This window comes from Saccopteryx bilineata, chromosome 1 (genome assembly GCF_036850765.1).
Source record: "Saccopteryx bilineata isolate mSacBil1 chromosome 1, mSacBil1_pri_phased_curated, whole genome shotgun sequence".
NCBI classification, from domain to species: domain Eukaryota; kingdom Metazoa; phylum Chordata; class Mammalia; order Chiroptera; family Emballonuridae; genus Saccopteryx; species Saccopteryx bilineata.
The window spans coordinates 109,892,043-109,919,419 of record NC_089490.1 but is presented as its reverse complement, the minus strand read 5'-3'; the positions used below and the strand labels follow the sequence as shown (position 1 = coordinate 109,919,419).

General features: G+C 37.0%; 1 pseudogene; it reads right to left on the bottom strand.

The window, feature by feature from the left end:
• Positions 1-26,445, bottom strand: part of LOC136319287 (large ribosomal subunit protein eL29-like) — a 36,764-nt pseudogene extending 10,319 nt beyond the window's left edge.
• Positions 26,446-27,377: the final 932 nt, after the last annotated feature.

Below are 27,377 nucleotides of genomic sequence, written 5' to 3'. Positions count from 1 at the left end.
AAAGCCCATCAATAGATGACTGGATAAAGAAGATGTGGCACATATACACTATGGAATACTACTCAGCCATAAGAAATGATGACATCGGAACATTTACAGCAAAATGGTGGGATCTTGATAACATGATACGAAGCGAAATAAGTAAATCAGAAAAAAAACAGGAACTGTATTATTCCATACGTAGGTGGGACATAATAGTGAAACTAAGAGACATTGATAAGAGTGTGGTGGTTACAGGGGGGAGGGGGAATGGGGGAGGGAAAGGGGGAGGGGGAGGGGCACAGAGAGAACAAGATAGAGGGTGACGGAGGACAATCTGACTTTGGGTGGTGGGTATGCAACATAATTGAACGACAAGATAACCTGGACTTGTTATCTTTGAATATATGTATCCTGATTTATTGATGTCACCCCATTAAAAAAAAAATAAAATTATAAACATAAGACCTGAAACAATTAAGTACATAGAAGAAGACATAGGTACTCAACTCATGGACCTGGGTTTTAAAGAGCATTTTATGAATTTGACTCCAATGGCAAGAGAAGTGAAGGCAAAAATTAATGAATGGGACTACATCAGACTAAGAAGTTTTTGCTCAGCTAGAGAAACTGATAACAAAATAAACAGAAAGCCAACTAAATGGGAAATGATATTTTCAAACAACAGCTCAGATAAGGGCCTAATATCCAAAATTTACAAAGAACTCATAAAACTTAACAACAAACAAACAAACAATCCAATAAAAAAATGGGACGAGGACATGAACAGACACTTCTCCCAGGAGGAAGTACAAATGGCCAACAGATATATGAAAAGATGCTCATCTTCGTTAGTTATTAGAGAAATGCAAATCAAAACTGCAATGAGATACCACCTCACACCTGTTAGATTAGCTATTATTAACAAGACAGGTAATAGCAAATGTTGGAGAGGCTGTGGAGAAAAAGGAACCCTCATCCACTGTTGGTGGGAATGTAAAGTAGTACAACCATTATGGAAGAAAGTATGGTGGTTCCTCAAAAAACTGAAAATAGAACTACCTTATGACCCAGCAATCCCTCTACTGGGTATATACCCTAAAACCTCAGAAACATTGATATGTAAAGACACATGCAGCCCCATGTTTATTGCAGCATTGTTCACAGTGACCAGGACATGGAAACAACCAAAAAAGCCCATCAATAGATGACTGGATAAAGAAGATGTGGCACATATACACTATGGAATACTACTCAGCCATAAGAAATGATGACATCGGAACATTTACAGCAAAATGGTGGGATCTTATAACATTATACGAAGTGAAATAAGTAAATCAGAAAAAAACAGGAACTGCATTATTCCATATGTAGGTGGGACATAATAGTGAAACTAAGAGACATTGATAAGAGTGTGGTGGTTACGGGGGGAGGGGAGAAAGGGAGAGGGAAAGGGGGAGGGGGAGGGGCACAAAGAAAACTAGATAGAAGGTGACAGAGGACAATCTGACTTTGGGTGATGGGTATGCAACATAATTGAAAGACAAGATAACCTGGACTTGTTGACCTTTGAATATATGTAACCTGATTTATTGATGTCACCCCATTAAAAAAAATAAAATTAAATAAAAAAAAAATATTCTATTAAAATTTAAAGATTTCTCAGAATCCAACAATCACTCAAGATAAAATATTATTTGATCCCATTTTATCTGGTCTTTTAATAAATAAGTGCAAGTGACTAAAATAAAATTAATTTATTGCAGGAAATTACTATGTATGGCTAACACTGTTATGCCCCCAAGTTTAGAACATTTGACCTTTAACCATTAGTGGATTTAAAAATCATCATAAAAATTAGTGCATCACTTTTTTTTTCTGTACAGCACTTTAATTTTTACAGTTATCATAACAATGTTAAAATGTTTCAGTGGAGACCTGACCTGTGGTGGCGCACTGGATAAATCATCAACCTGGAAATGCTGAGGTCGCCAGTTCGAAACCCTGGGCTTGCCTTGTCAAGGGACATATGGGAGTTGATGCTTCCAGTTCCTCTCCCCTTCTCTCTCTCTGTCTTTCTCTCTTCCTCTCTAAAAATGACTAAATAAAATTTAAAAAAAAACTTGTAAAAAAATAAAATAAAATAAATGTTTCAGTGGACTCTGACTTTAATAAAGATATTATTATTCTGAACTTCTTATTTCTCACCTACTCATTACTTTTGATTGCTTCAAAGAATATCATGTCAAACACAGAATATCATTTTAGGGAATATTATTCTAACATTAAACATTATTTTAAATCTCTAAGCAAATTAGAATAAGCTTTACATTGATTACATGTAAAGTGAGTCCTACTTATCTCACACTCCACCCACATCAATTATCCTATGGATCTTGTAATTATTCACATCATGTATTTACTACTATACAAGTCCTGTAATCGTAAGAATCATTCCTGATATTACTCAGCTGCAGAGATGGATATAGAACAAGAAAACTACTCTGAACTAAATCTGGCTAAGTACTCAAGAAGACAGCAAGTGAAAGGTAAGAGCGTAAAAAGCTCCGTTATTATTACCTAAACTGCAAATATCCTATGTGGCAATAAACTTTCAAATACTTCTCAAGATCTTCAATGGAATGACAAAAATGACCACTGCAAAAGTGATACATTCAATACACACACCGTATAACTGTTCTAAGAAGGACAGTTGGCGTGCAGAGGTTTGGGGGAAAAAGTAGTGAATTGGCTCATGTTTTTATTCATGAGGATCCTAGCTTAAAGTTGGAATACCATATTCTAACATGAAATCTGAAGACTAATTTCTTTCAGGCATTGTTATAAGGTATAGTCTATGACCAACAGCTCATGTGGCATTATATTTCTAAAAATACAATAGTGTATTTTTGAAAAGAAGATTACAGTAGTAGTAGATATGGATTTGGAGTTCAAGATTATGTATACGAGTCACTGTGCATGTAGGTTCTCTTGTATGTAAACTGTCAAAAGAATGTTTCCTTTCATCATCTCCTCCAGAGAAGCTCATTGCTGAGATGCTAGGAGTCCTCTGCTTTGTCTTGATGTAGAGTATAGTAAGAGTGTTATATTTTATTTCCTTTAAGTTTTTAAAAGATTTAAAGGGAACTTCTTACTTTAATGAATCTTAATGCCTCTAAAATTTCATAATATTATGGAATAGAACTCTCATTTTAAAGTAGTATTTAGATAATCATGGAATGTTTTTCTGAATTAGTCAAATGCATAAATAACAGAATGATTGTAGAGAGTATGTTACATATATTTATATATTCTAGTTTCATAACTCAAAGACATACTTTAGAAATCTAAAAGACCTTATTGAGAAATGCAAATTATTTTTTGTTTAAACCAATATTGTAATTATAGTGAAGTGTGATATTATGGTCTTTTGAAATATTCTCCCAAATGTTTATTTTTTTATGGATTTTTCTTGATAAAATCAATTTAATCCATATTTTCTGCTCCTAAACAGTATATCAAATTTCAAACTAAAAAAACAAAACTAAGATTATTATTATTTATTTATATTAATGTTAATTTCTATAATAAGAATCACTGCAAGTTTTTCAAGCTACTGTAATACTGGACCAGAGTCGTTCACCCCCAATAACAAGAAAGGTACATTATGATTTCAAAGTTTTGTTATTAGTACACTTTTTTGTTGTTGTTTTTGGGAAAGCAAAAATGTAATATGTTTGTGGAGGAGAACATAAATTATAAAATTTGGCAATAAATGTTCAAAAATATTGGTTATAGGAGAAGGCTCCTTGTTATCTAACAATATGAAGAAGCGTTCATTTATAATCAACATACCCATTGTTGCCCAGTGGCTCAAAATTCCTACTGGTCTATATGATGAGACAAATATCATTGTTATTCTAAAAAAAAGTGATTCTATTCATTGACTTCCAGTACACTGGAGATTTAATATTTTAGTTTGTGTGTTTTCTTTACATGAGCACATAAAATAGGAAAGAGAGGTAACTCTTTTCCTTGAGTGTGTAGTATTTTTTGCTTTATATGTATCTGCCCAGGAAATGTAGACATAGTACACATATCTGTATATATTTATGCACATATTTAATATTTTAATTCAAATTATATTTGGTTAAATATCTATAATTTTTTTTTAGCATATTATTGTGGTTGTTGTTCACCAGAGTGGTTATTCCAATAATTGCTATTACATTGCTACCTGACAAAAAACATGGAAGGAAAGTTTGACGGTCTGTGCTTCTAAGAACTCTAGCCTGCAGGTGTCCCCATGCTACGGTCAGGCCCCCTGAGGCCATTTATCCGCCCCTTCAGTGAGAGGAGAACTGTATATGGTGGCCCTCCAATGGTCTGAGGGACAGTGAACTGGCCCCCTGTGTAAAAAGTTTGGGGACCCCTGAATGAAGAAGAAATGGTGAGATATTAAACATTTCATACATTATTACAGGCTTGTTTCAGTCAATATTATATTTGTGTAATTCATCCATATATTTGTATATATTTCTTGCTATTTTAAATATCAATATATGTAATATTCATTGTTTAACTTTATAATATTTTATATTTTTATATCACTAATGAACATTTGCTAACTTTCAGTCTTGCATTTCATAGAAAACTTTCTATAAATGCTTAGTTTCTAAAATAAACTTTGTTATTTAGTTTTACTCTATATCAGGGACACTAAATATATTATAATTGAGCAGACTGAGTACAAGGAGAATGGGAATGTGTACTTACAAATCAGGTCACAGAATTTGCAGACTCCTCAGCCCTGCTCCCGTGTATTCTCTCATCACTTCTCCCTCATCACTTACCACTGTGCTGACTTTTAAAATTATAGACTCTGTTTTAGTACCTTATATAAATGAAATAGTAAAGTATTCATTTTTCTTCTTGTCTCTTTTAACTCCCATATGATAGTGCTACATTTCATCTCTTGCATTTATCTACAGTTTGTTAATTTTCATTGCTGAGTTATGTAAATGTGGCATTTTTAAATCCATTCTATTCAATATCTGTCTTTCACTGGGGATATGACTCTCATGCCCTCAGAGATAAACAGCCTGCTGGATCCATTACTTTTAGTCATAAGATCCCCATTGCTGGTCCCACCTCCAACCCACCTACCCTGGTTTCTCATAGGGAAGAAGAAGCTCTTCCTGTGATTGCTTTTGTTAACTGTTGCACTGGGACCACCCTCCTGGGTTTGCCTGGTGTTGCTGGGCAGGATATTTTCAGCAACTCAAAGAAGGAAAGGAATCCATAAACCACCTATTGCTAGGTTGAGTATTGGGAAGCATCAGGCCTAAGTCACTTTCTTTTCTTAGGTGGGGATATAAAATACACTATAACTGTGTTGTTTCTTAATCCTGGAGTACCAAACCCTTTTTCCTTTTGCTTTCCACCTTTCAGAGTATTCCTTGACTAGCATTTTTCATTAATTCCTGAATTTACAGTTGTAGTTAGCACAGGACTGAGTTTCCGACACCTGCATCATGAATTCCACCAACACAGAAACAGATCATTTTGGGCTAGTCTGGTTAAAGGATTGTGTGGGGCTCAAAAAAAAATTTTTGGCTTTCATGTCATTTATTTACTTAATCACAATTCTTTCATTTTCAAAAACAAAATAAACCCTGATCCCTAAGAAATAGTAGAAAACTACATTGATTTAGTCATGGAATCAAATACTTTTTTTTTTAATAATTTTATTTTTTTAATGGGGTGACATCAATAAATCAGGATACATATATTCAAAGATAACAAGTCTAGGTTATCTTGTCATTCAATTATGTTGCATACCCTCCACCCAAAGTCAGATTGTCCTCTGTCACCTTCTATCTTGTTTTCTTTGTGCCCCTCCCCACACCCTATCCCTCTCCCATTCCCCCCTCCCCCCGTAACCACCACACTCTTATCAATGTCTCTTAGTTTCACTATTATGTCCCACCTACGTATGGAATAATACAGTTCCTGTTTTTTTCTGATTTACTTATTTCGCTTCGTATCATGTTATCAAGATCCCACCATTTTGCTGTAAATGTTCCGATGTCATCATTTCTTATGGCTGAGTAGTATTCCATAGTGTATATGTGCCACATCTTCTTTATCCAGTCATCTATTGATGGGCTTTTTGGTTGTTTCCATGTCCTGGCCACTGTGAACAATGCTGCAATGAACATGGGGCTGCATGTGTCTTTACGTATCAATGTTTCTGAGTTTTGGGGGTATATACCCAGTAGAGGGATTGCTGGGTCATAAGGTAGTTCTATTTTCAGTTTTTTGAGGAACCACCATACTTTCTTCCATAATGGTTGTACTACTTTACATTCCCACCAACAGTGTATGAGGGTTCCTTTTTCTCCACAGCCTCTCCAAAATTTGCTATTACCTGTCTTGCTAATAACAGCTAATCGAACAGGTGTGAGGTGGTATCTCATTGCCGTTTTGATTTGCATTTCTCTAATAGCTAAAGAAGATGAGCAGCTTTTCATATATCTGTTGGCCATTTGTATTTCTTCCTGGGAGAAGTGTCTATTCATATCCTCTTCCCATTTTTTTATTGGATTGTTTGTTTGTTTGTTGTTGAGTTTTATGAGTTCTTTGTATATTTTGGATATTAGGCCCTTATCTGAGCTGTTGTTTTAAAATATCATTTCCCATTTAGTTGGCTTTCTGTTTATTTTGTTATCAGTTTCTCTTGCTGAGCAAAAACTTCTTAGTCTGATGTAGTCCCATTCATTAATTTTTGCCTTAACTTCTCTTGCCTGTGGAGTCAAATTCATAAAATGCTCTTTAAAACCCAGGTCCATGAGTTGAGTACCTATGTCTTCTTCTATGTACTTAATTGTTTCAGGTCTTATGTTCAGATCTTTGATCCATTTTGAGTTAATTTTAGTACAGGGGGACAAACTGAAGTCCAGTTTCATTCTCTTGCATGTGGCTTTCCAGTTTTCCCAGCACCATTTATTGAAGAGGCTTTCTTTTCTCCATTGTGTGTTGTTGGCCCCTTTATCAAAAATTATTTGACTATATATATGTGGTTTTATTTCTGGACTTTCTATTCTGTTCCATTGGTCTGAGTGTCTATATTTCTGCCAATACCATGCTGTTTTGATTGTCGTGGCCCTATAATAGAGTTTGAAGTCAGGTATTGTAATGCCCCCAGCTTCATTCCTTTTCTTTAGGATTGCTTTGGCTATTCGGGGTTTTTTATAGTTCCATATACATCTGATGATTTTTTCCTCTATTTCTTTAAAAAACGTCATTGGAAGTTTGATGAGAATTGCATTAAATTTGTATATTGCTTTGGGTAATATAGCCATCTTGATTATATTTATTCTTCCTAGCCAAGAACAAGGTATATTCTTCCATCTCATTATATCTTTTTCGATTTCCCTTAAAAATGGTTTATAGTTTTCATTATATAAGTCCTTTACATTCTTTGTTATGTTTATTCCTAAATATTTTATTTTTTTTGGTTGCAATCGTGAAGGGGATTATTCTATTGAGTTCCTTCTCAGTTGTTTCATTGTTGGCATATAGAGAGGCTATTGACTTCTGTATGTTAATTTTGTATCCTGCGACCTTACTGTATTGGCTTATTGTTTCTAGTAGTCTTTTTGTGGATTCTTTGGGGTTTTCAATGTATAGGATCATATCATCTGCAAAAAGTGATACCTTTACTTCTTCTTTTCCGATATGGATGCCTTTTATTTCTTTGTCTTGTCTGATTGCTCTGGCTAGAACCTCTAGTACCACATTAAATAAGAGTGGAGAGAGTGGACAACCCTGTCTTGTTCCTGATTTAAGGGGGAAAGCCTTCAGCTTAGTGCCATTTAATATGATGTTAGCTGATGGTTTATCATATATGGCCTTTATCATGTTGAGATATTTTCCTTCTATACCCATTTTGTTGAAGTCTTAAACATAAAATTGTGTTGTATTTTATCAAAAGCCTTTTCTGTGTCTATTGATAAGATCATGTGGTTTTTGTTCTTTGTTTTGTTGATATGGTGTATTACGTTAACCGTTTTACGTATGTTGAACCATCCTTGAGATTCTGGGATGAATCCCACTTGATCATGATGTATTATTTTTTTAATATGTTGTTGTATTCGATTTGCTAGTATTTTGTTTAGTATTTTAGCATCTGTATTCATTAGAGATATTGGTCTGTAGTTTTCTTTTTTTGTGCCATCCTTGCCTGGTTTTGGTATGAGGGTTATGTTGGCCTCATAAAATGTGTTTGGAAGTATTGCTTCTTCTTCAATTTTTTGGAAGACTTTGAGTAGAATACGAACCAAGTCTTCTTTGAATGTTTGATAAAATTCGCTGGTATAGCCAACAGGGCCTGGACTTTTATTTTTGGGGAGATTTTTAATGGTTTTTTCTATTTCTTCTCTACTGATAGGTCTGTTTAGGCTTTCTGCTTCTTCTTGACTCAGTCAAGGAAGGTTGTATTTTTCTAGGAATTTATCCATTTCTTCTAGGTTGTTGAATTTAGTGGCATAAAGTTTTTCATAGTATTCTACAATAATTCTTTGTATATCTACGGTATCCATGGTGATTTCTCCTCTTTCATTTTGGATTTTGTTTATATGAGTTCTTTCTCTTTTTTCCTTGGTAAGTCTTGCCAAGGGCTTGTCAATTTTGTTGATCTTTTCAAAGAACCAGCTCCTTGTTCTATTAATTTTTTCTATAGTTTTTCTGTTCTCTAATTCATTTATTTCTGCTCTGATTTTTATTATCTCCTTTCTTTGGCTAGTTTTGGGTTGTCTTTGTTCTTCTTTTTCTAGTTCCTTAAGGTGGGAAGTTAAGTGGTTCACTTGGGCTCTCTCTTGTTTGTTCATATATGCCTGAAGTGATATGAACTTCCCTCTTATCACTGCTTTTGCTGCATCCCATAGATTCTGATATATCGTATTGTCATTTTCATTAGTCTGTATATATCTTTTGATCTCTGCACTTATTTCTTCTTTGACCCATTCATTTTTTAAAAGTATGTTGTTTAGTTTCCACATTTTTGTGGGATTTTTTTCCTCTTTTTTGCAGTTGAATTCTAGTTTCAAGGCTTTATGATCAGAAAATACGCTTGGTACAACTTCAATTTTTCTGAATTTGCTGATGTTGTTTTTGTGGCCCAACATATGGTCAATTCTTGAGAATGATCCATATACACTAGAGAAAAATGTATACTCAGTCACTTTGGGATGAAATATCCTGTAGATGTCTATCATATCCAGGTTCTCTAGTGTTTTGTTTAAGGCCACTATGTCTTTGTTGATTCTCTGTTTGGATGACCGATCTAGAGCCATCAGCGGTGTATTGAGGTCTCCAAGTATGATTGTGTTTTTGTCAGTTTTTGTTTTAAGGTCAATAAGTAGCTGTCTTATATATTTTGGTGATCCTTGGTTTGGTGCATATATATTAAGAATTGTTATGTCTTCTTGATTTAGTGTCCCCTTAGCCATTATGAAATGGCCATTTTTGTCTCTGAGGACTTTTCCTGTCTTGTAATCAGCATTATCTGATATGAGTATTGCTACACCTGCTTTTTTTTGGATGTTATTTGCTTGGAGTATTGTTTTCCAGCCTTTCACTTTGAATTTGTTTTTATCCTTGTTACTTAGATGAGTTTCCTGTAGGCAGCATACAGTTGGATTTTCTTTTTTAATCCATTCTGCTACTCTGTGCCTTTTTATTGGTGAGTTTAATCTGTTTACATTTAGTGTAATTATTGATACTTGTGAGTTCCCTATTGCCATTTTATATCTTGCTTTCTGTTAGTTTTGTGTCTTGTTTGATCCTTCTCTTTGGTTTTTCTATCTTTTGTTTTTATTTGGTTGTATTCCATACATCTTTCCTCTGTTGCTATCTTTTTTATCTCATGTGCTTCTGTGGTGGTTTTTTCTTTTTTTCTTTTTTCTTTTTATAATTTTATTTTTTTAATGGGGTGACATCAATAAATCAGGATACATATATTCAAAGATAACAAGTCCAGGTTATCTTGTCATTCAATTATGTTGCATACCCACCACCCAAAGTCAGATTGTCCTCTGTCACCTTCTATCTTGTTTTCTTTGTGCCCCTCCCCACACCCTATCCCTCTCCCATTCCCCCCTTCCCCCCATAACCACCACACTCTTATCAATGTCTCTTAGTTTCACTATTATGTCCCACCTACGTATGGAATAATACAGTTCCTGGTTTTTTCTGATTTACTTATTTCGCTTCGTATCATGTTATCAAGATCCCACCATTTTGCTGTAAATGTTCTGATGTCATCATTTCTTATGGCTGAGTAGTATTCCATAGTGTATATGTGCCACATCTTCTTTATCCAGTCATCTATTGATGGGCTTTTTGGTTGTTTCCATGTCCTGGCCACTGTGAACAATGCTGCAATAAACATGGGGCTGCATGTGTATTTACGTATCAATGTTTCTGAGTTTTGGGGATATATACCCAGTAGAGGGATTGCTGGGTCATAAGGTAGTTCTATTTTCAGTTTTTTGAGGAACCACCATACTTTCTTCCATAATGGTTGTACTACTTTACATTCTGTGGTGGTTTTTTCAATGGTGGTTACCTTTGAGTAATGAAAAGGGTCCCTACCCTGTTCATTGTAGCGAACTATTTTGTGAGTACTTTTGCACTCCATCGTCCTTTGCTACTGTTAATCTCCATCTTCTCCCCCTCTTTCCTTTTGTTGTTGTCACAGTTTAAGTTTGGTTTTATTGTGTTTTTCTTGGAGCTTTTACTTGTGGCTCTGTTTTTTTTTTTGTTCTTTGTATCTGATTGGAGAAACCCCTTTAGTAATTCCTGGAGTGGGGGTTTTCTGATGATAAATTCCCTCATCTTTTCTGTATCTGTGAATGTTTTTATTTCTCCTTCATGTTTGAAGGATAGCTTTGATGGGTATAGTATTCGTGGCTGAAAGTTTCTCTCTTTCAGGACTTTAAATATTGGGGTCCACTCTCTTCTAGCTTGTAGAGTTTCTGCTGAGAAATCTGATGATAATCTAATGGGCCTTCCTTTATATGTTGTATTCTTCTTTTCCCTGCCTGCCTTGAGAATTTTTTCTTTGCTGTTGGTTTGTGTCAATTTCATTATGATATGCCTTGGAGTAGGTTTGTTGGGGTTAAGAAAACTCAGAGTTCTGTTTGCTTGTTGAACTTGAGGCTTTAGTTCTTTCCACAGACTTGGGAAGTTCTCATCTATTATTTGTTTGAGTATGTTCTCCATTCCATTTTCTCTCTCTTCTCCCTCTGATATACCTATTATTCTTATGTTATTCTTTTTGATGGAGTCAGATAATTCTTGTAGGGCCATCTCATTTTTTTTAATTTTTGAGTCTCTTTCTTCTTCTCTCTGTTGTGCCTCAAGTTGCTTGTCTTCTATTTCACTAATCCTCTCTTTTATCTGACCTGTTCTATTAGCTAAGCTTGTTACTTCGTTTTTCAGCTCGTGAATTGAGTTTTTCATCTCTGTTTGCTTTGTTTTTATAGTTTCAATTTCCTTGGACATATATTCTTTGTGTTCATTGAGTTGTTTTCTGAGCTCCCTAAATTGCCTTTCTGTGTTTTCTTGTATATCTCGGAGGATTTTTAGCATTTCTATCTTGAATTCTCTGTCATTTAGCTCCAAGGTTTCCAATATATTAAATTTTTTCTCCATAGATTTTTCCTCATCTAGCTGTGTTACCTCTCTTTCTTTTGTATCCATGATATTTGATTTTCTCTTCCTTAATGGCATCTAAGGGTGGTTTTGTTGATAGTATTAATGAGATTTAATAAAGAATAAAAAGTTAAAAATAAAAATAATAATAATAAAATAAAAAATCGAAAAGAGTTGTTTTTTTAAAAAAAATTAATAATGAAATAAAGAAAAATAAAATAAAATAAAAATTTAAAAAAAAATGAAATTATTCCCCCCCTCCTTTTTTCCTCTCCTCTCCCCTCTTTCTTGAAAAAATCTTGTGGTGAACTCTGAATTATAACAAACAATGCCTGTGATGGAGGGCCTGAATTGGGGAAAAGCAATAAAGGGGCAAAAAAAGAAAGAAAAAAAAAAGAGCTTATGGACCCACAAAAAGCAAATAAGGAAAAAATTTGGGTCAAGAATAAAATGATTTGCTTTTAGGTGTTGGTTGTCTAAGAGTTATGATGAGAGGAATAAGAGGAAAACGGAAAAAAGGGGGGACAAATTAAAAAATTACTATTGTATTTAGTGGAACAAGAACTAGATAAAATGGAGAGCCAGGGATGGGAGCACTGCTAGTGAGTTAAAAAGGTGAAGTAAAAAACCCCCAAAATGCCACAAACATAAGTTTGAGTCCCAGATAAGATAATTTGTTTGTTATTGAGGTTTGAATGAGAGGAGATGTAAAGGAGAAAGGAAGAAACTAATATAGAGGGAGAAAAGAAAGAGAGAGAGAGAAAAAAAGAGGGAACCACTAAAAGAAGAAAAAAGAAAGGAGAGAGAGAGAGTTAAGGGTTTTGAAGTGCAACCCTCATAGAGAGAAAGGAAGAGAAGAGGAAAGATAATGGGAGATGTAACACTTATGGGTAGTGTAGTTCAAGGAGAGGAGAGAGTAAGACCGGCAGAGAGTTAATCGGCCAAATTGGAGGAGGAAAAAAAAATATCAAGAATGAAGATAAGAGAAACAAATGAACAAATATAATAAAGTGGGATAGGTTATAAAGTCTGCAGATTATTCTTGATTTTGAGAGGTTCTTCTTGCTTTTTCTTTTCTCTCCCTCTTCCTGGTCGGTGACTCTGTACCCCGGGTTCTGCCTTTTTGGCACGCTCAGGTAGAGGTTTGCAGTTGATAAGTCTCTATGGCAATGTCATGTATTGTGCTTTAGTCTCGTTGGCAGTCGAGGCTCATTAGCATTTATAGGCTCCGACAGTGAGAGAGTCCGTGTTCCTGGAGCCTTTCTCCTAGTCTTTCCTTCCTCAATTAGTAGCCTGATAATCCAGCTATGGGGTTGCTGCTGCCTCTGCCTGGATAGTAAGAGGCTCAAAGAGCTGGCAACTCCCCACTCTATTTCCACTCAGCACAGGGCTCTGGGTAAGGCTCAGTCAATCAGAGCTGCTAGCATAATCAGGCGGGCTTTCCGCCCACTCAAAGACCTCTGGCTCTGCCACTCTGTCCGGTAACACAGGCGGGCGCCCACTTCCAGGGCGCTTGGAGGAAACTCTCACTCACTGTCTGCGACCAGGATATCCAGCCAGCAGTCTCACGCTCTGAGTGAAACCCCCAACCGCAGGGAAAAGTTGCAGCGTTGGAATTGAGTCTCGCTCCGTCCCCGTGCGCGGCTTTTGCAAGGCACTGGGGCGGCCCGAGATTCCGCTTTGGCCCACACAAAGGCCCCTGACTCTGCCCCTCTGTGCGATAACATGGGCGCGCACTGCCGAGGCACTCAGAGGAATCTCTCATTCACTATCTGCGCGCAAACCAGGATATGAGGCCGGCCGCGTGTCCCTCTGAGTGAAACCCCCAACCTCACGGAAAATCTCCACCGTTGGAATTAGTTCTCGCTCCCTCCCGTGCGTGGCTTTCCCAGGGCGCTGGGGCTGCCCAGAGACTCTGACCTCGGCCCACAGAAAGGCCTCTGACCCTGCCTCTCCATGGGGCAACACGGGCACCCCCTTCTGGGGCTTAGGAAGAAATCTCTCGCCCACTAACTGCGCGCACGCCGACCAGGAGACCGGGTAAAATGGATGCTCCGCTTGTCTTTCTTTGTTTCCGCCTCAGTTTCTATATTCATAGTTACCAGAGAAAGCCGCCCTGTTTAGGTTAGTGAGGAAGGCGGAGCATTTCTTACTCCCTATTTCCTTAGGAGTTTGGTTATATATTTAGCCAATTTTTCACTCGACCATACCTTTGGGTGTATTGCGAAGCATCTGGAGGCTCCAAGGATAGGTTTTTCTGTTTCTGGTTGAAGATCTTGTTGAGTTTTGGGGGAGATTTATCGGTATCGCTTCCTACCCCGCCATTACTCTGACGTCATCTCTCCAAAATTGGTTTTTTAATGTGATTGTTCTTACATTAAGTTGTAATCCAATTTGGTCCCAGGGGTGGCAGTTTGAACATTTGCCTACTCCGTTGTCATCTTTCCTTTTTCAACAACATAATTTTTGTAGTGACTATTAAACTTATTTTATACTAATTTAGAAAACTAAGCCAATTCAAAAATATAAAAATATTAGTCAGATTATTATTTCTTTCTCTAATGCTGTCATAGATATAATTAACCTGATATATTTTTATTCTATTTGCAAAGAAAACTAAAAACTGATGGCATGAAAATTAAGCTTATTTCTTTAAAAAATTCAGCATTTACCTCCCCAAATAAGTTTTGCTAACTCATTTTTCAAATGAAAAAATATATCATCACTTACAGAAAATTATTTGTATTGGTTTTCTGTTCATGTTATTGAATTACAGATTTAAGGCCTGATATTTTTATCACATAAATTTCTTACTTAAATTATATTTCTCAAATTAAAACAGGTTATGAGTAATGCAGTTTTTCACAGGGCTTTTTTTTTTTTTTTTTTTTTGCATTTTTCTGAAGCTGGAAACAGGGAGAGACAGTCAGACAGACTCCCGCATGCGCCCGACCGGGATCCACCCGGCACGCTCACCATGGGGCAACGCTCTGCCCACCAGGGGGCGATGCTCTGCCCATCCTGGGCATCGCCATGTTGCGACCAGAGCCACTCTAGCGCCTGAGGCAGAGGCCACAGAGCCATCCCCAGCGCCCGGGCCATCTTTGCTCCAATGGAGCCTTGGCTGCGGGAGGGGAAGAGAGAGACAGAGAGGAAGGAGCGGCAGAGTGGTGGAGAAGCAAATGGGTGCTTCTCCTGTGTGCCCTGGCCGGAATCGAACCCGAGTCCTCCGCACGCTAGGCCGACGTTCTACCGCTGAGCCAACCGGCCAGGGCGTTCACAGGGCTTTTAAAAGTCACACTTAAAGAATAACATAAAAACTAAAATGACAGGCTTATTTTTTTTCAGGGCTGAGTAATAAGCCATTTTATACATTTATATATAGCACAATTTCTCTATCCATTCATTTGTTAATAGACCCTTATATTGTCTTTATATCTTGGCTATAGTGAGCGAAGCTATAATGAACATTGGAGTACAGGTGTGACTTTGATATCTTATTTTAATTTATTTTGGATATATACTCAGAGGTGGGGTTGATGGAAGATATGGTAGTTGTATTTTTAATTTTTAAAAAATTGCCATACTGGTTTCCATAATGATTGTACTATTTTGCATTCCTACTAACATTGACCAAGGATTCCCCTTTTTCCCACATCTTCAAAAGAATTTGTTATGCCTTATTTTTTGTGAGGTGATAAATTATTGTGCTTTTGATTTGTATTTCCCTGAGGATTAGTGATTCTGAACACCTTTTCATGAATCTCTTATCCACTTTTATTTCTTTTTTAATAAAATGTCTATCTGGATCTTTTTCCCATTTTTTAATAAGCTTATTTGTTTTTATGTTACTGAATTGTATGCACTTCTTATAGATTTTGAATATTAACTCCTTATCATATATGTGGTTTGCAAATATCTTCTCCATTTTGGTAGGTTAGTTTTTTATTTTGTTGATGGCTTCCTTTGCTGAGCAGTAACTTTTTCTTACACATGAATTTTTAAATTTTTTATTAAATTTATTGGAGTGACATTGGTTAATTAAATTATATAGATTTCAATTGTATATTCTATAATACTTCATCTGTATATTATATTGTGTGTTAAACACCCCAAATCAAGTCTTCTTTTGTTACCATTTATCTTCTATTTTTCTTCTTCTACTTTCCCACCTTCTTTTACTCTGGTAGTCACCACACTGTTGTCTGTGTGTATGAGTTTTTTTTTTAACTTTGGTACATTTACACAATGGAATACTACTCAGTCATAAAAAAAGATTAAAATCTTGCTTTTGTGACAGCATGGATGAACCTGTAGAGTATTATGCTAAGTGAAATAAGCCAGTTAAAGGGACACATATACTATATGATTTCACTGATATGTAGAATTTAATGAACAAAATAAGCTTACAAACAAAACAGACTCAGATACAGAGAACACACTAATGGCTGTCAGAGGGAGGGTTATTGAGAAGCTGGAAGAAAATGATGAAGTTATTAAACAAAAGCTTTTTAGTTTGATGTAGTTTCATTTATTTATTTTTTATTTTGTTGCCTTTGCTTTCACTGTCAAATTCAATAAAAAAGTTATTGCAAGACCAATGTCAATTTGCTTAGTTTAAGCCTTATGTTTTCTTTCAAGAGTTTTATGGTTTTGTATGTTCAAGTGTTTAATCCATTTTGAATTTATTTTTGTGTATGATATAAAATACGACCTTGTGTTATTCTTTCATATATGATTATAGAGTTTTTCCAGACCATTGAAGAAGATACTCATTGTATGTTCTTGAATTCTTTGCTGAAAATTGCTTGAGCATGTATGCATAGGTTTATTTCTTGACTCCCTATTTTGTTTCATTACTCTATGTTCCTATATGCAAGTATCAAAGTGTTTTGTTATAACTTTATAATAGAGATTGAAATCAGAAGGAGTGGTGCCTCCAATTTTCTCTTCCTCAAGATCACAGAACATCTTTTCATTTATTTGTGACTTCTTAAAATTTTTTCATATTGTCTTAGTTTTCAACATGTAAATCTTTCCTCTTATTGATTAAATTTACTCCTAAGTAAATGCAATTGTACTTAGAAATCAAAAGAAATTTTTAAAAAATTGATGCAACTGGCCTGACCAGGCGGTGGCACAGTGGATAGAACATCGGACTGGGATGCGGAAGACCCAGGTTCAAGACCCCGAGGGTGCCAGCTTGAGCACAGGCTCATCTGGTTTGAACAGGGCTCAACAGCTTGAGCCCAAGGTCACTGGCTTGAGCAAGGGATTACTCGGTCTGCTGTAGCCCCACAGTCACAGCACATATGAGAAAGCAATAAATGAACAACTAAGCGCCACAACAAAAAACTGATGATTGGCCTTCGCAGGTTGGCTCAGTGGTAGAGCATCGGCCTGGCATGCAGAAGTCCCGGGTTCAATTCCTGGCCAGGGCACACAGGAGAAGCGCCCATCTGCTTCTCCACCCCTCCCCCTCTCCTTCCTCTCTGTCTCTCTCTTCCCCTCCTGCAGCCAGGGCTCCATTGGAGCAAAACTGGCCTGGGCATTGAGGATGGCTCTGTGGCCTCTGCCTCAGGCACTAGAGTGGCTCTGGTTGCAGCAGAGCGACGCCCCAGATGGGCAGAGCATTGCCCCCTGGTGGGTGTGCCGGGTGGATCCCGGTTGGGCTCATGCAGGAGTCTGTGTGACTGCCTCCCCGTTTCCAACTTCAGAAAAATACAAAAAAAAAAACCCTGATGATTGATGCTTCTCATCTCTCTGCATTTCTGTCTGTCTGTCCCTATCTATCCCTCTCTCTGACTCTCTCTCTCTGTCTCTGAAAAAAGAAGATGCAAATGTAAGTGGAATTGTTTTCTTAATTTCCTTTTATAATAGTATGTTATTAGTGTACAGAAATGCAATTGATTTTTGTGTACTCATTCCTTATCTTACAACTTTATTTAACTCATTGTTTAGTACTAATAATTTTTGTTTGTTTGTTTTGTGGAAACCTTAAGTTTTTCTATACTGTCAGCCAATGGTCATTGGTGCCAATTCAACACCAACAGGAATCCCAAATTTGAGGTATAGTAAAAAAGAAGACAACAGTAAAAATGTCTCAATTGTAATAAAGCAGGGCTGTGAAAATAGCATGGCTGTGAGGTGATGCTCTAGAACCAGGCAAACCTGGGGTCAGGTCCCTATCCAGTTGGACAGCTGTGCTCTGTTCTTCTCTGCTCTACTCTGCAGTGCCCTCTGCTGGTCGGCAATATGCTGTGCTGTTTGTTCCACTCTGCTCTAGTCTGCTTTGTTCTGCTCTGGTCTGCTCCTCTCTGTTCCAAGAGATATCTTCAGTGTTTCATCTCAGTGGAGAAAATTCAATTTTCAGTTTTATTCGAAATGGAAAGTGCTCTTTCAGAACCAGAAGAGAATTGTCTCATATGGACAGAAGACCCTGCCCTTGGTTCTTGATTAGTAATAGTACCCGTACAAATGAGGACTCCATATTCTTAAAGTTTGATTGGTCCAAAAGGCAGCACTGTTTTAAATGGTCAGAATAAAGCCACTCTGGTTGGTTGCAGCTGCACAACTCCAATTGGATAAGGAAAGCTTCAGTCCTATTGATTGAAATAAAATTCCAAGAATTTCATTATAAAAGCTGGCTCAGATGGCAGAAACAAAATGCAGGCAGGCTACCCAGTGCAAGCTTCTCCCTGAAGTGCTATTTGCATGAGAGACACTTGTATAGAAAGAACTGCAAGGCTGTTCTTAACATTTTTAACCCAGTTAGCCACCAAAAGCCCTTCTTATTAGGTGTCTTTTTTTTAGGGTTCACAGTACATAAAATATCATGTCATCTGCAAATAAAACTATTTTACTTCTTTTTTTTCCAATTTAGATGTATTTTTCTTGCCTAATTGCTCTGTGTAGGACTTCCAATATTTTGAATAGAAGTAGTGTGAGTGGGAATCTGGTTTGGTTTTGTTTCATCTTAGAGGAAAAGCTTACAACCTTACACAGTGGAGTATAATTTTCATATAAATTTTATTCTTTATTTTGTTACTATGGTGTATCACATTGATTAATTTTTAGATGTTAAGCTATCCTTACATCCTAGAGATAAATCTGACTTGGTTATGGTGTATAATGCTTTTAATGCATTAATTTTTATCAAGGATAATGGCCTATAATTTTCTTTTTTTTGTAGTGTTTTCTTGGCTTTTTTGTTACTATGGTGTATCACATTGATTAATTTTTAGATGTTGAGCTATCCTTACATCCTAGAGATAAATCTGACTTGGTTATGGTGTATAATGCTTTTTTTGCATTAATTTTTATCAAGGATAATGGCCTATAATTTTCTTTTTTTTGTAGTGTTTTCTTGGCTTTGGGATCAAACTGATGTTAGCTTCATAAAATAAGTATGGAAGTGTTTTCTCCATCTCAATTTTTTTGGAAGCATTTTTAGAAGAACTATTATTAATTTATTTATAAATACTAGGTAGACTAGTTGTTAGTTTTATTCCTCTTTTCTCTTGCTTTTCTATTCATGTGTGTGTGTGTATGTGTGTGTGTGACAGAGACAGAGAAATGGACATATAGGAACAGACAGACAGGAAAGGAGAGAGATAAGCATCAATTCTTCACTGCAGCTCTTTGGTGTTCATTGATTGCTTTCTCATATGTGCCTTGACCAGGTGGCTACAGATGAGCAAGTGACCCATTGCTCAAGCCAATGACCTTTGGCTACAAGCCAGAAACCATGGGTCATGTCTATGATCCCATACTAAAGCCAGAGATCCTGCGTGCTCAAGCTGGTGATCCCGTGCTCAAGCCAAATGAGCATGCACTCAAGCCAGTAACCTCAAGGTTTTGAACTTGAATCCTCTGTGTCCCATTCCAATGCTCTATCCACTGTGCCACTGCCTGGTCAGGCTTGTTTTTCTATTTTTTATTTCAGTTATTTTTGTTATATTCTTTTTTTTTCTTAAGTGAGAAGTGGGGAGACAGAGAAACAGACTCCCACATGCACCCCTAATGGGATCCACCTGGAAAGCCCCTATGGGGCAATGCTCTGCCCATCTGGGGCCATTGTTTCATTGCTCAGAAACCAAGCAATTTTAGTACCTAAAGCAAGGCCAAGGAGCCATCCTCAGTGCCCAGGGACAAATTACTCCAAACGTACAATGGCTGCTGGAGGGGAACAGAAAGCTAGAGAGAGAGAAGTGGGATGGTAGAGGTGGAGAAGCAGATTATCAGTTTCCTGTGTGCCCTGACTGGAATTGAACCCAGGGCATCCATATGCTGGGCCAATGCTCTACTATTGAGCTGACCTGCGAAAGCCATATTCTTCTTTCTATTAACTTTTAACTTAGTTTCCTTTTTTTTTTTTTTTGGTTCTCTGTGTTTTAAAGTTAGGTTGTTTATTTGACCTCTTTCTTTATTCTTTATCTTGGTGTTTATTGCTGTAAACTACTTTCTTAAGACTGCTATTACTGCATCCCATAAATTCTGACATGTTATTCCCATTTTCCTTACCCTCTGGAATTTTTTAATAATCTTTTTATATATTTTTTTATTTACCCAATGATTGCTCAGGAACATGTCTAATCTTCTTATAATATGAAATTTTCTTGTTTTTTTCTTATTATTGATTTCTAGTTTAATAGTATTAAAGTCAGAAAGGATATTTGCTATAATTTAAATCTTCTTAAATTTGCCTAGACTTGTTTGTGACTAGCATATTACTAACATGGAGAATGATTTATATCAATATGTATTTGAGAAAAATGTGTATTTTAGGTTTGTTTTGTCTAATGTATAGTTCAAGTCTATTACTTTCCTTATTTTGCTGAATTGTCTGTCTTTTTTCTTGTAGCTCATTGAGCTTCCTTTAAAAAGCTATCTTTGAATTTTTATTGGTTAAAACACAAATCTCCATGTTTAGGAGTGAGTTACTAAAAGATTATTGTAACCCTTTGTTGGTATTATTTTTCATGCTCTTGAAGTTTGTATTGTTGTTTTGTTTGGAGTAGCAGTCATCCAGGTAATAACAGATGTTAGAGAGGCTGTGCAGAAAAAGGAACCTTCATTCACCACTGGAGGGAATGAAAATTATTACAACCATTATGGAAGAAAATATGGTGGTTTCTCAAAAATTAATAATAGAATTACTATATGACCCAGAAATTCCGCTGCTGGGTATCTAAACCCAAAACTCAAAAACATTAATATGTAAAGTCACATGCAACGTCATGTTCATCACAGCATTATTCACAGTGGCCAAGACATGGAAACAATCAAAGTGTTCTTTGATAGAGGATTGAATAAAGAAGATGTGGTACATATATACAATGAAATACAACTCAGCCATAAGAAATGATGACCTATTGCAGTTTACAACAACATGGATGGACCTTGAGAACATTATACTAAGTGAAATAAGTCAGAAAGTGCAAAAACAGTATGATTTCACAATAGATGAGATATGAAACTGAGACTCATGGCCATAGATAAAAGTGAAGTGGTTACCAAGAGGAGGGGTAAGTGAGGTAGAGGGTGAGAGGAAGGTAGTAAAAATGGACAAATATACAGTGACAGAAAATTATTTGACTTTGGGTGATGGGTTTACAACATAATCAACAGTTCAAATGTTATAGAAATATTCATCTGAAACCTATGTACTCTTATTAATCAATGTCACCTTGTAGAAGTTGATTTCTTAAATAAAAAAAAAAAGAAGAAGCAGTCACCTCCTTGAGTCTCTCTCTCTCTCTTTTTCTGATAGATCCAGTCTCAGGTTTATTGGTACAAATAGCACAACAAGAATATACCAACTCTGTGCAGATGACAGCCCAGGGGTCACATCAATCTTTCCACCCTCATTTCGGCAGATGGAGGCTTTTACTGTGAAACCTTTGTGAGGTTCTAGGCACCTTTGGAAGTCTGAGCCTGAGCTCGAGTTTAGCCACAGCCATAGTCTGAGGCATGATTTGAGTCCTGGCCTTAGATTTTGGTCTGCAGAACTTGAGACCTGTGACAGATATTGAGCATATTTTCCAAGCTTGGTATGGTTGATGTAAGCAAGTTGATTAACCTTGTAAGAGTCACCCTTTCCAATCCTGGGCTTGACCACCTTGGGTCTGACAAGGGCTTTGACAGCCTCAGCACATGCACTCGCGGCCTTGGTGTGGTTGGCCTGTGTCTTGTTCAGGAACTTCTTGTTGTGCTCCTTGGTAAAGTGCATGTTACTCAGGAACTTGTGGTCTACCCCCTTAAAAGATTTATGTCTGTGAGTGGGGTTTCTTGATGCTGTTTATGCGTCATTTTGAGGGCTGGTTGTACATGATGTGGTTCTTGGACTTGGCCATATCTGCACCAAATCCTGCACCTCCCAAAGCACCTGGGAATGGATGAGTCCTCTAGTCTTTACTTACTGCCTTTGGGAGAGAATTCTCTTCTATTACACCTGCTATAACAGAGAATGAAAAGCATATAAATTTTGTATAATATTGTGCTACTCAGTATTAATTGTACTAACAATCTAACATATTCGTAGAAACAAAAAACAGGAACCAGATTTGTTGCTAACAACTTCTATTTTAGTACATTTCAGGAACTAGTAGTGCCTGCTCCTGCCCACATAAGAGCTGATGAACTGCAGGAATTCATCTGACGCCAAGATCTTTGTCAGAACATAAAAAATGCTGCCTGCACACTTTTACGTTCCTTTCCTCTTCTTAGAAAAGTCGCCTGCTTGACCAGAGATATTAAGATGGTTTTCAGGACAGAAAGACTCGATCTTTTTAGGTTACTGTCTCAACAGTATTGGCTTTTGTAGTGGCAAACAACTGAACTTATGTTTGATAACATTGCTACTGACTCTGAGGCTTTCTATGACCTTCTATGGGTGCACTTACTACAAACTCTTTGTTTCTTCTTGTGCTAAAATTATTAACCTTGTTTACCCTATCTCAATTCTGCAATTCAACAGACTAGGTGGTGAAAGTCTTTCTTTTGTTTTTCCAAATGTTGTGCTAAAGATCAAGTTTATAATTTCTCCTTGGTTTGCAGATTCAGACCGGTATTCTGCATATGCTCACTGGCCATCTGCCAAAGCTGACTCTCTCCACTGTTGTTGGGAGCACTTACAGCAAGCTAGCTACAAAGTGTGGGTGTGTTGAAGTGAGGTACACGAGTACCAAAGGTGCTAATGGACTAGTTAGGTTGAGCCACATGTAAGCCAATCCCAGCAGCTCATGAGCAGGCTTCTTGATGGAGTCCAGGATACTGGCAGTAAGATATGCTCTCCTTTAATATCCTTTGAGAGTCTTAACTGTTGCTATCCCAGCCTCTACCTGCTTCTTACAATTTAGTAGTCTGATTGGAGTGAGAGACAAATGAACCTTTTTCTGGCAGCATCCTATACAGCAGTGGAGGCTGGGTGCTCACTCATACTAACTTTTACCAGTAGGAGAAATCACTGGTGGTAAGGACCCCTCTTGGCTATAGTTGTGTTACTTTGTGGGAAGGGTATTATGGATAAAGTCAAATTGCTCCTTTTATTTTCACTAATGCATCCAATGTCATATATTCCAATTGTGTGTTGGAACCTTTTCTCTTGAAACCTGAACTTTTACATGGGCTGTCATGTTCATGAGTGATTGTCTAAGATGTTGTTTTTAAAGATTCCCCGATCAATGTGGAGAGGGATTGGTTCACAACTGTAGGGTCCACAGCTGGGACTGAGTTCTGAGTTTCAAATAATACAATGTGACAAACACTAAGAATAGTAAGACAATGTTGATAAAGAATGTGACAATATATTTTGCTAATAGTTCAAGAAGATAAATAAAATTTTTATTAAAAAAAAAAGGAATGCTTTGTTCACAGTGGCCAAGACATGGAAACAACCAAAAAGTCCTTCAATACAAGATTGGATAAAGAAGATGTGGTACATATATACTATGGAATACTACTCAGCCATAAGAAATGATGACATAGGATCATTTACAACAACATGGATGAAACTTGATAACATTGTACTGAGTGAAATAAGTAAATGAGAAAAAACTAAGAACTGTATAATTCCATACATAGGTGGGACACAAAATTGAGACTCATGGACATAGATAAGAGTACAGTGGTTGCCAGGGGAAGGAAAGGGAGGAGAGGGTGGTGGAGGGGAGCGGCATAAAGAAAACCAAATAAAAGGTGAGGGAGAACAATTTGACTTTGGGTGATGAGTATACAACATAATCAAATCTCAAAATGATCTGGAGATGTTTTCTCTGAATCTATGTACTCTAACTGATCAATGTTACCCTGTTAAAATTAGTTGTCTAAATAAAATTTTATTAAATGCTTTCAGGCACTGTGCAATGAATATATGGCAGCAGAGGTGACATTTCAGATCCTGAGGAAAAAATAGGTCACTCAACAAAGGTGATGAAGAAAATCGTTGTCCTGTGGGAAAATATTAACTACAAAAAAACTAATTATGAAAGATGTCCTCACAAGTTTAATAGAAAGTATAGTAAAATGCCTGAAGACCTTTAGTTAAAGATACATTTCTCAATCAAACTTCAAAATAACCAAATTATAAATGAAAATGATGCAATAAAAATAATTAAATAAATACATTTATTTTCTGGACAATGAAAATCATTATTAAAATTGGAAAGATACACCCAGACTACCACAAGTTAAACAGTCAGTGTATGGTGTGGTGGATCAGAAAAGATTACTGTTAGAAGTTCAAGAATGTTAAAGGCCAGTTGTTAAACACAATTACTATTAAAATTCAATTATATAAACATAAAATATTATAAATTATATAGACAATAATAGAAATAATATTCAAAATTTATTTTCTAGTTTGTTAAATTTACTATATTTATTAACTTATTTACGTCTTTAACATCTAAATGCTGGAAATACTATATAATAGTGCAGTACTACAAATCTCTTCCCAATTCTCCATTCAGTGATAAAATACTGGTTGCTTTTAATTATCTCTTGTCAGAGTATTTATATCATTAAAATTGGCAAATATTACAAATAAGGTCTTCTTTCACCAGAGAACTGTTATTAAACATTTACTAACCTACTCTGGATGCACTTGAGAATAGATTTCTATTTAGAATATGTAAACTCTAATCAATTCAATAAAAAAAGCAAACAACTCTATAAAATGATAAAAATAAGTGAATAAAAATTCACAGATAACTAGATTAGAATGTTCCATAAGATATTATTATAAAAGTGAAGTATAAGTAATAATCATGCAAAAGCAAACTAAAACATTTTAAGACAATTTAGTATCCATGATATTAAAAAAATTAAAAGATTGTAGATTTCAAATTATGTGAAAAAATGGAAAATCTCATATATTTATGCTTGTAAAAGTAATACAAAAGTTTTGGAAAGAAATTTGTCAATATTTATGAGGTTTTGAATATATCCACCCCAGTAGCCAACAGAAATACTGTCCTGCACTAGTGATAAAAGAGAGGTATTAAGAATATTCAGTCTGAACAGGCAGTGGTGCAGTGGATAGAGTGTCAGACTGGGACATGGAGTATCCAGGTTTGAAACCCCAAGGTCGCTGGCTTAAGCACGGGTTCATCTGGCTTGAGCTCACCATCTTGAGGGTGGGGTATCTGGCTTGAGCACTGGAATATAGACATGACCCCATGCTCACTGGCTTGAGCCCAAGGTCAATAGCTTGAGCAAGAAGTCACTCACTTTGCTGTCAATCCCCTATCAAAGCACATATGAGAACACAATCAAATAACAACTAAGATGCTGCAATGAAGAATTGATGCTTCTCATCTCTCACACTTCCTGTCTATCTGTCCCTATCTGTCCCTCTCTCTCTCGCTCGCTGTCTCTGTCAAAAAAGTAAAATAAAAGAATATTCAAGATAATATTTTGAATAATGATAAAAATAAAAATAATGGAAAAATTAAATAATAGTAGGTAAAATATACTATATTCAAGAACTAATTATATTTTATGTAAAATAAATAATGGAAAAATATACAAAACACATGACTAATATTTGTTCTTCACTTACTATGTTCCATGCATCATTCTATGTACTAAAGATACATGAATGAACAAGACAAACCTTCTGTCCTCAGAGTTTATATTCTGATGAGCAAGCAGTATAAAAGACAAAATAAACACAGGAGAATAAACTAAAATGAGAACCACAACATATTAAAACGGATTACAGTGTGTTCAGGAAAACAACTTTAAAATATATTCAAACAGAATTTGAAGAAAATAATTTATTGAGCAAATGAAAATGATGAGTAGAAAAACAAAAGTCTTGAACTAGATTCCAGGATGGTTAAGGAGTATGCAGACTTTCCAACTGCTACCTCTCAGGACCAACCAGGATTACAACTTAATTTAAGAACAATCATCTTGGAAAACCAACTTTGGACTAAAAGAAGAGGAGTTGATAACCAAGGATCACAGAAAAAGCCACACCAAGTCTGGTAGGAAGGGTGGAGACCTGGAAAGGGCTGTCCTACTCCAGGAGCTAGCTGTGGCTGAGGGTCCAGAGGGACTCTCACTGGGGGTATGGTCACCCTGAGAGGTGTGGGTGCTCAGCCCCAGGCCAGGAGCCCCAGCCCAGGAGCCCCAACCTAGAGCCCCAGATCCTAGAAGAGGCACCCACACAGCATTTAGCTCTGAAAACAGCCAGGTTTCTGTCTGTGAGAAAGGGTGTGAGCTCTTGGACGCAGACTCCATCTCTTGGACACAGATTTTGTCTTAAAAGGCTGGCACAGAAAATCTCATTCACAGCCACTTGGGCTCTGGCAGGAAAGAGCTGAGAGGACCTGAGTTGTGTGAGGAGAGTGTAAAGTTGGAGGCACAAGAAGAGACACTGTTGGGGACAACAACCACCCCTGTGCTAAGTCATTCTCCAGTACTGCAGTCTCCATCTTTCTTGGGTGGAGCGACCCCTCTGTGTGGTAGCAGCCTGGAGAAAAGCAACTGCTCTGCCCTCAGGAGTCTTTCCTGCTCTAGTCAAGGCAAAGTGTCATTCTGAGAAACCAGGAAGCAGGGGGTGTGTCAGTGACTCAGTTTTCTGGTGTTGATGCTGGAGCTATCCCCACCCCTCATGCTCCTGAGTTTAAGACTGATAATTCTACCTTATGGGAGACTCAGTTGAAACTGAGTCCTTTGACTCAGTTCCAAAGGACTGGAAGACCACACATCTGGGTCACAGATGTCACATTCATGGACTCCTGGGGTCACACCCACTGAGGTCTGTGAAAAAATGTCTAGACAGATTGACACCTGAAACCGAGGGGCAGGGACATACCCACTACCCTCCTTATTCCTTGAATTGCTGTAGGTTCCAGACTCTAGCAGAGATTTAGTCAGCAGCCAAGCCCAACAAGCAGCCTACAGACAGGCTGCAAAAGGATGAACTCAGGGAACCTTGGACTTTTAAAGGACTTTTCCCCAGGTCTAGAGAGAGTAAAAGCCAGCTTAGGTGTACAGCTTGGTATGTCTGTGTGCACCTGGGCCCAGAAGAGGCAGCCATAAATTCTGGATTGCTTGTAGCTCCAAGAAGTTTGCTGAGGGCCAGTCACAGGCACTGTCGCCCACTGGTCTGCACCAGGTTTCTGCCAGGGAGGCCCAAGGCTGGCACATCAAGTGGCCAGCTGCAGAGA